The 12,954-nt window shown below is 35.2% G+C and overlaps 1 non-coding gene across 1 annotated transcript; it reads left to right on the top strand.

The window, feature by feature from the left end:
* The first annotated feature begins 797 nt into the window (after positions 1 to 797).
* On the top strand, positions 798 to 931 carry LOC147914988 (small nucleolar RNA SNORA31). Its single transcript, XR_015554810.1, has one exon. It is a non-coding gene; the product is annotated as a small nucleolar RNA SNORA31 (small nucleolar RNA).
* Positions 932 to 12,954: the final 12,023 nt, after the last annotated feature.

Genomic DNA, 12,954 nt, shown 5'->3' with positions numbered 1-12,954 from the left:
AACAGAAGATACTGAATTTTTATAATAGAGTTATGCTTCAGGTTGTGGTAAATTTTAGATTGAACATAAATATTACAGTTTCTACCATCAATTGTCATATTCTGATATCTGTGTCCATATAGTCAGCTGACTCCCAAATCATTGTATACATTATCCTTCCCATAAATAATTGTGAAGATGTATATGTTTGTCTTCCAAAAAGATGAACAATTGGGAGTGGTTTTCATTCATAAGCACATCAAGTTTGAAATTAAAATCATTAAAAACAAGAATTTTGGCTTAAGTTAATCACTTTCTGGTGCTAATGCAAAAAGATGTTAAACTTGATGGCCATAGTATTTCTTTCCAGGCTGTTCCCTACTGTATAGTACAAGACAAGGGGAGGGAAACTTATCAACCCAATCTTTTGTATTGAAATTATATTTCTGAAACAAGTAACTAATGGATTTTTAAAAACTCATTTATTATGAAAACAAGTAGTTTTTCAATTAAATGCTTTGTATATTAATTGTTTGCTTTTGAATCATTAAACACTTACTGATTGACCGTATAACAATCAAATTAACAGCACAGTTTCAAATGTTAGTTTAGTCTTAATGTGTCTCTTTTTAGCCCACTTAAATTCACGTCTACTGGAGAACTGAAAGTTTAGTTCTCAGATTTTGCAAAGAAAGTAGATTCTAACTTTGAGGATAGTTGGATATTGTAATGAAACACAGCAATTGTCATAGGGCAAAAGCAAGATTATCATAAGAAGATGATACTTGGTATGTAGAACACACGATCAAAATCATAGAATGCATCTATTTGGCAGACCTCGTGCAATTACTGTCTGCTGCTAAGATTTCCACTACAGATGCACAAAAAAAGTGTCCTTGCACTTTCTGTCTGTCTGATGGTGGCAGCCAAGATGGAATGGGGGAATACAGAGAAAAACATGGTAATACAGGGAAAAATATGGAGAGAGAATTTTTGCAACTCAGAAATAACCTTGTAAGCAGTGAAAAGCCTGTTTTATTTCAAAAAGTAGTCTAAAATTTGAGTTAAAAAAACTATAGCAAAAAGAAAACCGTAATGCCATGTCATTCCTCATTGTTGTCATAGGGTCAAATAGAACTGGTTGCAAGAGCAAGTTGCTGTCGTCCAAACACTGCTTCTTGACTTCTGCTGAGTTTCTGACTGTCTCATTATGTAAAAGGTAGGATAGATTAGACAGATTGTCCTCATGGTATTTTCTGTTAATTCTTTCACTAAGTTTGGGGCTTGGGAAAAGATTGTGATTTCACGTTGAAAATTCTACCAAAATTTTTAAGAAAAGCATTTTATAATAATATTTAAAATTTTCATTTTCGTTCATCCTGTTATCTCTCACACTAGTACTATGAGGTTGGTTGGTTAGGAGACGTTTTAGTGGGGTTTCCCCAGAATCAGACCCTGAGATGAGGTTTTGTATACAAAGATGTAGTAAGGAAGAGATCTCAAGGAAGTGAAGGAAGCCAAGCAAGAGTGCAATATCAGCAAAAAGGGTAGAGGGTAGCTTTAATCTCATCTGCATGGAAATTTTAGAGTATAAATTATGCCTCAGAATTCTACTGACCTGAGATAAGGGATCTGAGCTTCCAGATGCCCACTGCCTTCAGACATTGGCTAGGCATCTCCAGGGGAATGTAATTTTCCAGACAACTTGGGCTCCTCCCATTTGCTGGCAAAATAGGTTTCAACAGCCCAAGGACAGTCCTTTGCTCACTGTTGGAAGTAAGGGCACACAGAAACTGGGAGTGGGGAGGGAAGGAGGGATATGTCTAAACAGTATTGAAAAAAAAAAGTGATCCAAAGGGATATAAGCAGAGCACAAACATTGTACACCACAGTCAGTCATGTACATCTCATATTCAAAGATGAGAAAAATTGAAGTTTGGAAAGGGAATATGATTCATAAGTAGCCATACACAGGTAAAGTCGTAAAACAGGTTATACAAGACCCTGGCTGTAAAATCCTATTTTGCTCTTGCTGGTTTTTCCCCCATCACATCATATACTATGATAATGTTATTGATCTTCATAATTAACATATAACCTTGTAATAAAATATAATCTGATATTCATAACACTCTACACACTTCTGGTTACATCGATTATTTTATTTTTCTTCACATAAGTAGTTTTGTATCCAATGAAGCCAGAGGCCACAAACATAGGGTTATGGCAGATTACATAAATCAACAAATTAGGACAGATGAGAGAGACAATAAAAAACTGTGTCCCTCTGGAGAGTCGCTGCCTGCTCAAAGGAGGCAGCCACTTCTCAGACCCAGATTATTATTGATACAGGGGAATAAAGACCCAGTGTTGCCAGATCTTCTATTTTTTTCCAAGCTCAGCCAGAAATCAGGATATTTCACATACAGTCTCCTAATTTCTAAATACTGGAAATTGACCTCCCCCACAACCCCCACTTTTTTTTTTTTTTTTGGCACTGGGAGCCAATTTGTACAAGTCACAAAAACATGTTCCTGCTGCAGGTGAGCTGCCATTTTGTTCCTCTAGTGTATGCCAACATGGTTGGCACAGCTTAAAGTATGTGCCTCATCTAAAGTCATTCAAATTAAAACAATTTTGAACCATGATGCTGGCCAAACCAAAATATATGGAGAACAGGGTTTAACTTGTGGATCTTGAGTTTAGGATCCCTAAATCAAACTGATGTTTCCATGAACTGTAAATCTTATTCAAGTCAATCACAAGAAATTATTTCTTTTCAAAGCAAATGAGGTATATTTTGGCTTGAGTCTTGGTGTGAACCACAAATGAAAGGGAAAGGAGACCTCAAAACCCTTTAACGTTGGTCTAAATTCTGTTAAAATGAGTCTACTCTAACTAAAGCAGTGACCCTCAACCTCATGATACGCAATGTCCCCTTTAATAGCATTTTTCTATGACACCACCTCTATTATCCTGGAATGGAATTCATAAGATACTATTGAACACCAACACACATAAGTTCTAATAAAATCTATTTAAAGTACTAACCATAACATAAAGGAGAAAGAAGAGAAAATTAAGCTACAGTTAAATAACATGTATTTCTATGTCTAAATGTTTGGACATGACTAAACTAGAAGATTTAATTAAACAGTTGAAGCTTGCACCTATATGTAAAATGACCACTCATATGTCAACTACAAATGAAGACCAAGAAAGTTGTGGGTAATGGGGGGTCTGAATTTCAAAAATACTTTGTTCTCAGTAAAATATTTTCCAAAACAGCAAATAATTCTTGATATAAATTTCCAATAATATAAATAAAGCATATTCTTCTCTTGATTTTCACCATCGTTGAGTGTCTGGGAAATGCAATGTATGTAAAAAATCAGCAAAAATGTAGGGATTTATGTGTAAAAGTGAGTTAGGTTCTGTGTTCAGAAAGTTATTAAAACATTTTTAATCTACATGGATGACCATTAGAACATTTGAAAGTCATACAGAACATAGGAAGATTCTTCATTATGCTCACTATCTCTTGCATTGAAGGAGATCCAGCAATCCTGTCCCTACCACTAAATGTTAGTGGAGCTTCCCAATTATCATGATAATTAACCCAGAGTCTTCCAGAGAGTACCAAATTGCTCCCTAAGGAGAGTACTTTCCCCTTGAGAACCAATGTTCTAAAGTCATCATGAAAACAGAAGCCAGATGATTAATCTAACAAAAAATGTTGAATGAATCATATGAAATAGATCTCACTTCTTTCAAATGACAGCTAACATGGCACTTGAAAGAGAGTACAATTTTGAAATCAGCATCAGTCAAGGCTGGCCAGCCCCGAGCAAAGGGCAAAATAATAATTTGTTATCCCTGAAGTGCTCTGTCAATCACCTCAGGCTGACACAGCGGTCAACTAAAACAATCTTTGTGACCGTGGCTATCACACTTGTTGTTTGTAATAAAAGGTCAAGATGAATTAGGTCAATGCCTTTCTCCCATTCAAACACTTTCATTCATAGCTCTGGCATGTGCCAATTTCTTGGATTCAGAGATCACCAAATATCCTCTTTAGCTGAGACTGTGGTGATTTAATGGTATGAGTGGATTTTAGAGAAAACGGTCTTTGATTTTAAAGTCTTGATGAGATTAGCCAGTGCTAACGACACCATGAATTTTTGTGTGAACACAGGACTAGAAATCAAAATAGGGGTCAGATTTTTAAAACAATTTCCGGGTCACAGGCTCTGGTATATTGTCATCTCAGGTAAATGTTAAATAAGTATCTATTTTAAGTCATTTTCCTCTCAAAGAATTTTGAGCAAATAGCAAAAAATATCTTTCTAAAGTATAATAACATCACGTTGGGGTTTGGAAAATTTGAAGCAGGGCGATGGTTGTAAAATATTACTAGACTTATTTCCATCAAAAGTCAATAAATGTAAAAGAAAACATTAAAAAGAAACCTAACTTCTTATGTCTCACTAAATGCCGTATGAAAGACATGAACGTATTCTCAAATCATATTGCTAGCAGAAACAAGAATTGTTGAACCAAACAAAATCACAAGAAAAGTATTAATAGCTAAGGGAATAAAAAAAATCTAACCTAATTGAGCTAATAAAATTCAATAGTCACAGAACATCATAAACATGAATTTAACTAAATGAATTGTGTGGCCATTTGAAATGAGGCTGGAATCTCCAGATTATAAGTTTACTAGGAAATACAGTGAGTGAAGAGTTTGATGTAGAAACATAAATTTTATCAAATGAGCGAATGTTTTCCCGTATATCCAGTATATAGATTTTCCATTTTATTTCTCATCCCTCCTCAGATTGAGCAATCAAAATATATTTCTTTGACAAGTTGGTTGGCTGATGGTTCTTGGAAATTAAATGAGAAGCTGGAAGGTAACGATTCTAATGCTTACTCAACTCCTGACATGTGCAGTCTTGGGCAAGTCATTTAATACCTCTAGTCACCAAAATGGATTTAATTATTTTTAACTATCTTTAGCTTGTAACATTTTATATTATTTCACTAAAAGTTACATAAGCAAAGCATCTGTAACCCTATTCCCTTTAATTCATCAGAGGAGTATTACCTTCATTTAAAAAATATTATTTAAGGGATTTTCTTGACCAAGATTTATATAAAATGTTAAAGAACTAACTCTTACATGTATAAAATTCTTGTTTCTTTTCTAGCAAGTGTCGGGGCAGGGAAAATCCCCTTTTCTTTCCTTGTGTTCTTATGGCTGGATTAATAGTAAAATTGACACAAGACCAGATTAACAGGAAAAAAAACCCAGTTTAATACATACATATTGGGATCATAAAGAAATGATGCCCAGAGAGTGAACAAAGCAGGCAGTATATATATCTTTTACACAAAGAAACAATAAATTTGTGAAGAATTGACAGAACAAAGAAACTTAGGTTTGGGATATGTAAATAGTGAGGAATTTAAGCAGAGTCTAGGCTTAAGGTAGTAAATTAGCATGGTTTGTTTATGCAGGCTTCTCAGCCCCAAATTCCCTAGCTCCAGTGATAAGGATGCAGGAGGAGCACATTTCACATGGGAGATTTATTTCCTGCTTTGAGGGGGAACAGAGACAGGAGGGTCAGAATGCCCTTTTTGCTTCTCAAGTAACTTTAATTCCAAATAATCAATATGCTACTGTGGGATATTTTGAGGTGGCCTGCCCTGGGCCCCAATAAAAGTTTTCCCCTAATATACAGATATTCCGTTAATCATTGAACAAATTTTTACTAAACTCATCAAATGTGACAGGTACTTTTCTAATCATTGGGGAAACATACTCAAATTACTGAAAGAGCTTTTAAGTTATTAGGTAAATAATATATAGATTTTATATGCATAAAAATTTACAAATCAAAGTGGTGTAGGTTAAATGCCATGAGAAATCTATGTACCGGGATAGAAGGAAACACTTCTGACTGAGAAGATTATAGAAGGTTCTCTTGAAGACCTAGACCTTGAAAAATGGGTAACATTTCACCAGACGGAGACATTTGTGGAAGTCGGGGAACGGAGAGAAATTATTATATGGTAGAAGATATTTCTAGCAGAGGGTATAGCCTTAGGAAAGGTAATATTTTGGTAAATAGCAGGAATTTACATATTTCCTCGAAGACAGAATATATAGATGGAGGTAATATGGGATAAGACTGAAAAGGTGAGGTATAATAAAATCATTCAGTGGCAGTAGGAAACTTGAATATTCAAATGTGTGAGGGCGACATGAAGAGATCTTTATGTTTTTAGCACAACTTTAAAAAATTGGATAGCATTGTTAAGGGACCATGCAATCATAATGGGGAAGAAGATAGACATTTTAGTAACATGGTGAAAAAATGCAAAGGATTTAGTGACACGTTCCTTTTATATTCCCTTTGTGGTGGGTATCAGGGAAATATGAAAGAACACAGGGTGTGATTTAAATTTCAAACACTGACTATGAGCTTTTAAAGTTTACAAATCCTAAAAGCTAGATGCCCTCCTCAACATACAAAACAGGAAAATACTTCCCATGACACTGTCTTTCTCTAAAACCTCTAGAAATCTCCTTGGCTTTCTTCAGCAGCAGAAAGCCTCCCAGCTATGTGCTTCACGCAGAAGCTATATGATTTTTGCATTTGTTTATCCAATTTTCCATGAGCTTAATCTGAATAGCTATCTAACTTATTCTCTGAGGGTAGAGTAAAACAGCTTGTGTCTTTTTGGAAAATATGTGGACTGAATTATTTATTTCTAACTTCTTAAGAAGCTTATAAAATGCAAGATGAAAGGTCAGGATTAATTAAGAAAAATGGTGTGAATTCCAACAGAAGAAATGTATGTTAATTGGCAAAAAAACTGCTATAGCTATTACCCTATTGATATTCAGCAAAACTCGACTGGACTGAAAAAAGAATGTCTTAGTTTTAACAAGCCGTGTGTTGTGATAATGTTGATTTTAGTGTTGAAGTGCATACAATTTGTGAATAATAATATTTCTCAAGAGTGGCTCTCACTGACAGGTGCGTTTCCTTTCATTATCAAAGGCAATGGAAAGCCATTCAAGATGTTGATGATGAACCATTAAAGCCAGTGGACTGGGTCATAAGGATGGAGGCAACACTAGGGAAGTTGAAGCCAATACCTCACAACTCCCATGTTCTCTAAATAATGCAACTTTAACGATTATACCTTTTATGCTAATGAGAATTTAGCAAGGTTTCCCATTCATTGAAGTAAGCATTTGTGTTGACCGCTGCTCATTGGGTTAATGCATGGTAAAGACTGAGTGCTGATCTTGGAATCAAAATATGGGCTCTGCCTTTTGATTTGAGTCTTTACTATCTCTTCTCTATCTACACTTGTACAGCGGGCATTTTGAGTTGGATGTATTACATGACTGCCTCAAACAACATATCCCAAATGAACCGCATAATCTTCCCTTCTATGCTCAATTTTCTCTCTAGTTTCCCAACCATTTATTTACTTTCACTAAATGTTTTTTGCCAAGTATTGTCCCAAGTTTGGAGCTATAAAGATAAATATGCTGGTGGATCTTTGTCAGGGATCTTACCACCGAAAAGAGGGAGACAGACATGTCAATAAGTGCAATGCAATATAGCTTAATATGTTACATGCTATGATAGAAATACATAAAGTTCTTCCAACCCTTAACCCCTGTATCAAATTGTCACCTAATTTTGGTAATTTTCCCTTCAAGTGTCAGTTCTCCTGCACTAAAATGAACACGACCTCTAAGAGAGCAGAAATAGGGCTGGAACACAGTAGGTACTCAATAAATATCTACTCTATAAACTTGTTGAATACATGGAATAGTAATTAGAACACTCTAGGTGCTGAATAAATATTTGTCGAATGAATAAAAATGCATTCCTTTCATTCAGCTCTGATGGAAATAAGTTATCATTACCTTTTGCTTGAACTATTGTAGAACATCCTCAACCCCAATTTCACCCTCTTGCAGCATCCAAGAAGAAAATCACCAAATGTATTGGCCCTAAACAACTATTATCTAACACAGGGGTGGACAAAGTTTTTCTATAAACAGTCACATGTTAAATACTTTCAGCTTTGTGGTCAATATTGTCTCTTTAGCTCCTACTCAACTCCGCTATTGTAATGTGAGAGTATCTATAGCCAATATATGAACAAATAAGCAAGTTAGCCTGTATTCTAATAACACTATTTACAAAAACAGGCAGTGGGTTTCATTTGGCTGTAGTTTGCTGACCTCTGATTTCATAGCTATCTGACATTCACAAAGCATTTCCATAAATGTTGTTTTATTAGATTCATATGACATTAGAGCAGTTTTGCCCAATTGTTCAACAAACAGGAATTGATTTTCTATGGGTGAGGAATTGAGTTATGTCCTAGGAATAGGAGAGGAGCAAGGCACAATTCCTGTCCTAGCAGAAGAACTCATAGTCAAAACTAAAGAGACAAGCCTGTAAACACGTAGTTACTACACTCTGAGATGCATGTTACATTAATGATACACATAGAATGCTAAGAGCACAGAGAATGGGTGCTAATTATCCTGTTCTTGTTTTGTGCTACAGTACTACTTAGGTCTTCAATAGACAGATGGCAGAGTTTACTAAAACTGTCCCAAGAAAATACATCACACTTCAAATTCCGCTTCTCCCAAGGTGCAAGGTGCTGATTTATAATCTCAATTGTATTTCTGGTGCCAGTGTAATTCTTTCAGATTGGTAGCTGGTGGAAGCAGCCTGCCCCCACCCACTCAGACTTCTCTAACCCTTGTGGGATAAAACACACCCAGGCCTAATCCTTTGGCGGGAAGCATGCACTTTGCTCCTGAAGACCCAAGTTTAGCATCAAGAGGGTGAATTCTGAAATAAGAGTGGTCTGAATTAAAATTCAGACTCCCATCAACTATTAACATAATGGTGCTGGGGAAACATCTTTCATCCTCAGTTTCTTCACCCATAAAGTAGTAGTAGTAGTAGTAATAATAATAATAATAATAGTATAATATTTATTTTAGAGGAAGTTGTGAGAATTAAAGGAAATATAATGATCAAGTACGTGGTATTTTGTCAGTATTTAGTGCCTGCTAGTTCTCCTTGCTGCTACCTGATGCATAAGCAAGCTATACCTTGGTGCTTGTCTCATTCTAGACCCTGTTCCTGCATGTTCCTGCCTGCTGCCAACTAGGGAGCCAGGGCCTGAACAGATCCTATTTTCAGCCATGCCTCTAGCCTGTTTTCTTATTCTTGCTCTATATCTAAGAAAAATAAAATGAATTATCGAGATCTAAAATTTAATTTTCTTATATAAGAACAAATCATTTAAGATAATGATAGCAATGACATTAATAATAGTAGTAGCAACTAATGCTTATTGAGTGCTTATTAGATTCCAGGCACTGTGCTAAATGGTGTATTCATTATCTCATTCAATCATCACAAATTACTATTAATCCTAATATTACTCCAGTTTTAAAGGTAAAGAATTTGACGTTTAAACAGGTTAAGTAACTTGAATCTAGAAAGTAGTGGAGTTCTCCAGGCAACTGCTTTTAAAAGTCATAGCCCAAACAACTGTGAACTCATCTATCATTCCATCAAAAAAGGCCTGGGAAATTTTCAAATGGCATGTTTTCATTCTTTCCTTATTTTAACACTACTGTTTTATTTATTTTTTTAATCTGCTCTGTGCTGTTATCTTAGTGTCCTTCAGAGCTATAAGTTTTCTCCACACCCTTCTTCCCGTCTACTCCAAAAGAATGTGGAAGAATCTTAACTTTCAATCTACACACACACACACACACACACACACACACGCCACATGGCTAGACCAGAGTTTACAAATTTTAACACTTTCAAACATCAGATGGAAGATGCATTTCAGAGAAAGGGGACAGGTGATCATTTTACTTGCCGATAATTTTACTCTAAGGTAAACAACAGCTCAAGCTTGATAGTAAACGGCAACTGACAGCTCGGCCTGCTTCAGTGTTGAGCAGACAACTGTAATCGGAAGGGACTATGTAAATTTGCAGTGGTTCTTAACCTTGTCTCCACACTGGAATCACTGAGGAAGATTTTCTTTTAATTAAACTTTTTATTTTGAGATACAAGCACATGGAAGGTATATTATAGAGGGTTTCTATCATGCTTTACCCATTCTCCAAATGGTAGCACCTTGCAAAACTATAATACATTATCACAACCAGAGTATTGGCATTGATACAGTTAGGATATAGGACATTTCCATCATCACAAGAATTCCTCACTTTGCCTTTTTAAGGCCATTCCCATTTTCCTTTCTCTTTCCTTTCCCATCACCTCCTTAATTCCTGGCAACCATTAATCCCTTCTCCATTTTTCTAGTTTTGTCGTCTCAAAAATGGTGTACATGTGGAATCACACAGCATATACCTTATGGGATCGACTTTTTTCACTCAGATTAATTCTTTGGAGATTCATCCAGATTGTTGGTTGTTGCATGCATCAATAGTTTGTTCATTTTTATTGCTGAGTATATTTCATGATTTGGTTGGGCCATAGCTTGTTTAATCACTCACCAGTTGTTTCTAGTGTGGGGCCATTACAAGTAAAAGTGCTGTCAGCATTTGTGTACAGGTTTTCATGTACAGTTTTCATTTCTCTGGAATAAACGCACAAGAGAGCAATTGCTGGATCATATACTATATGCGTGTTTAGCTAAATTTTAAAGAAAGTACCAATGTGTTTTCCAGAGGGGCCGTACCACTTTATAGTCCCACTAGCAATGTATGAATGATCCAGTTTCTCCATAATTCTGCAAGCATTTGTGGCGTCACTGTTTTTGTTTTAGCCATTCTAATGATGAGATAGCAATGAGGTATTAATTTGCGATCCCTAATGGTTAATAATGTTTAACACATTTTCACGTGTTTATTTGCTATCTGTATATCCTCTTCGGTGAAATATCTTTCCATTCTTTCTCTCATTTCCTGATCTAATTGTTTGCTTTTTTGCTGTTGAGTTTTGAGAGTTTTTTACATACTCCAGATACTAGTCCTTGGTCACATATGTAGTTTGCAAATATTTTCACCTCTCTGTAGCTTGTCTTTTCATCCTCTTAATGGGATTATTTACAGAGTGTAAGTTTTTTAGTTTTGATAAAGTCCAATTTATCAGTTTTTCCTTTTATGGATCATGCCTTGGGTGTCAAGTCTAAGAACTCTTTTCCTACACTAGATACTATAGATTTTCTCCCACTTTTTTTTCTAAAAGTTTTATAGTTTTACATTTTGAGTTCATTTTTATAAAAAGTGTGAGATTAGGTCAAGGGAGTTTTTTGTTTGATTTTCTTTATGTTTTGTTTTGTTTTTGCCTGTGGATGCTCAATTGTTCAGAGCCATTTGTTGAAAAACTCTCTTTTCTCCATTAAATTGCTTTTGCAACATGGTCAGAAATAGGTTGGGCATCTATCCTATTTTGTGGTTTTATTTCTGGGTTCTCTATTCTGTTCCATTGTCTGTGTGTCTATCCCTCCACCAATACAGGTCTTAATTACTATAGCTATATATTAAGTCTTACAATTGGGTAGAGAGTTTCCTCCCACTTAGCTTTTCTTTTCTAAAATTATTTTAGCTATCATTATAGCTAATTCTTTTGCCCGGCCATATAAATATAGAATAATTTTATCTATACCTACAAAAAAGTCTTGCTGAGATTTTATAGAAATTGGGTTAAACTTGTATATCAATTTGGGGAGAATTGACATCGTTATTAAGTAAGCTTTCCTATCCATGAACACAGAATGTTTCACCATTTCTTTAGGTATTCTTTGATATTTTTCATCATTATTTCATAGTCACCAGCATACAAGTCCTAAGTACTTTTTGTTAGAATTACATCTAAGTATTTCATTTTCTGAGCAGTTGTAAGTGATCGTATATTTTTAATTTCTGTGCCCATGTGCTCATTGCTACTATATAGACATATAACTGATTTTTTCATGTTTACCATGTATTTTGTGACCTTGCTTAACTCAAACATTAGTTTTAGATTTTTTTTTTTTGTAGATTCTTTGGAATTTTTCATATGGACAATCATGTCAACAGCAAATAGTAGCAGTTTTATTTCTTCCTTTCCAATCTATATGTCTTTTATTCTCTTCCCTTATTACACTGGCTAGAACTTCCAGCACAATGTTGAATAGGAGTAGTGAGGGAGTACTCCCTCACGTTGTTCCCAATCTTTGGAGGGAAAAGCATGGAGGCACTCATCATTAAATATAACGTTGACTGTGGGTTTTTTAGTAGATGATTTTTTTATTAAGTTGAAGAAATTCTCCTCTATTTTTATCATGAAAGGTTTTTGAATTTTGTTAAATAATTTTTCTTAATCAGTTAATACCATGATGTGATTTTCTTCTTTTAGCCTGTTAATGTAGTGGATTACATTGATTTTCAGCCTGATTGTGTGCTGTGCATAACTAGATCCTACCGTATGTATTATTCTGCTTCTTTCTGAAGATCTCAGATCCAAAAGGAAATAGTAGTACCAATCAATTTTTAACAATTTAACAAAATTAGAAAATTCAATAGGATTTGGAGCAGGGTAAGATTACTTTTTTCTTACAGTCCTAGAAAGAGTTCCACAGAAGAGGTAGATTTCCAAGTGAGCTTGAAATGATAAGTTTCGATTTGACAGAAAGAGATGTAGGTAAAGTCTAGACAGAGGAAACCGCATGAATAAAACAGAAAGTCAATCAACATTTACATTAGCTGTGTCTTTGTTAAGCTGTTACTCAATGTAAATTGCTTACTTCCTTTATCCAGCCTTTCCTATTATCTTTTCAAGACTTCATGCCAGTCATCTTCTCTCAGCTACAAATTCAACCCTGGATGCTCAGCATTTTGCTGCTGGGGCTGGGACTCTGCAAACGATGTCTCCTTTGCCAGCTGAT

Source organism: Ceratotherium simum, chromosome 16 (assembly GCF_057802395.1).
Source record: "Ceratotherium simum simum isolate JZ-2026a chromosome 16, ASM5780239v1, whole genome shotgun sequence".
NCBI lineage: Eukaryota > Metazoa > Chordata > Mammalia > Perissodactyla > Rhinocerotidae > Ceratotherium > Ceratotherium simum.
This window is presented reverse-complemented; position numbering and strand designations above follow the sequence as displayed.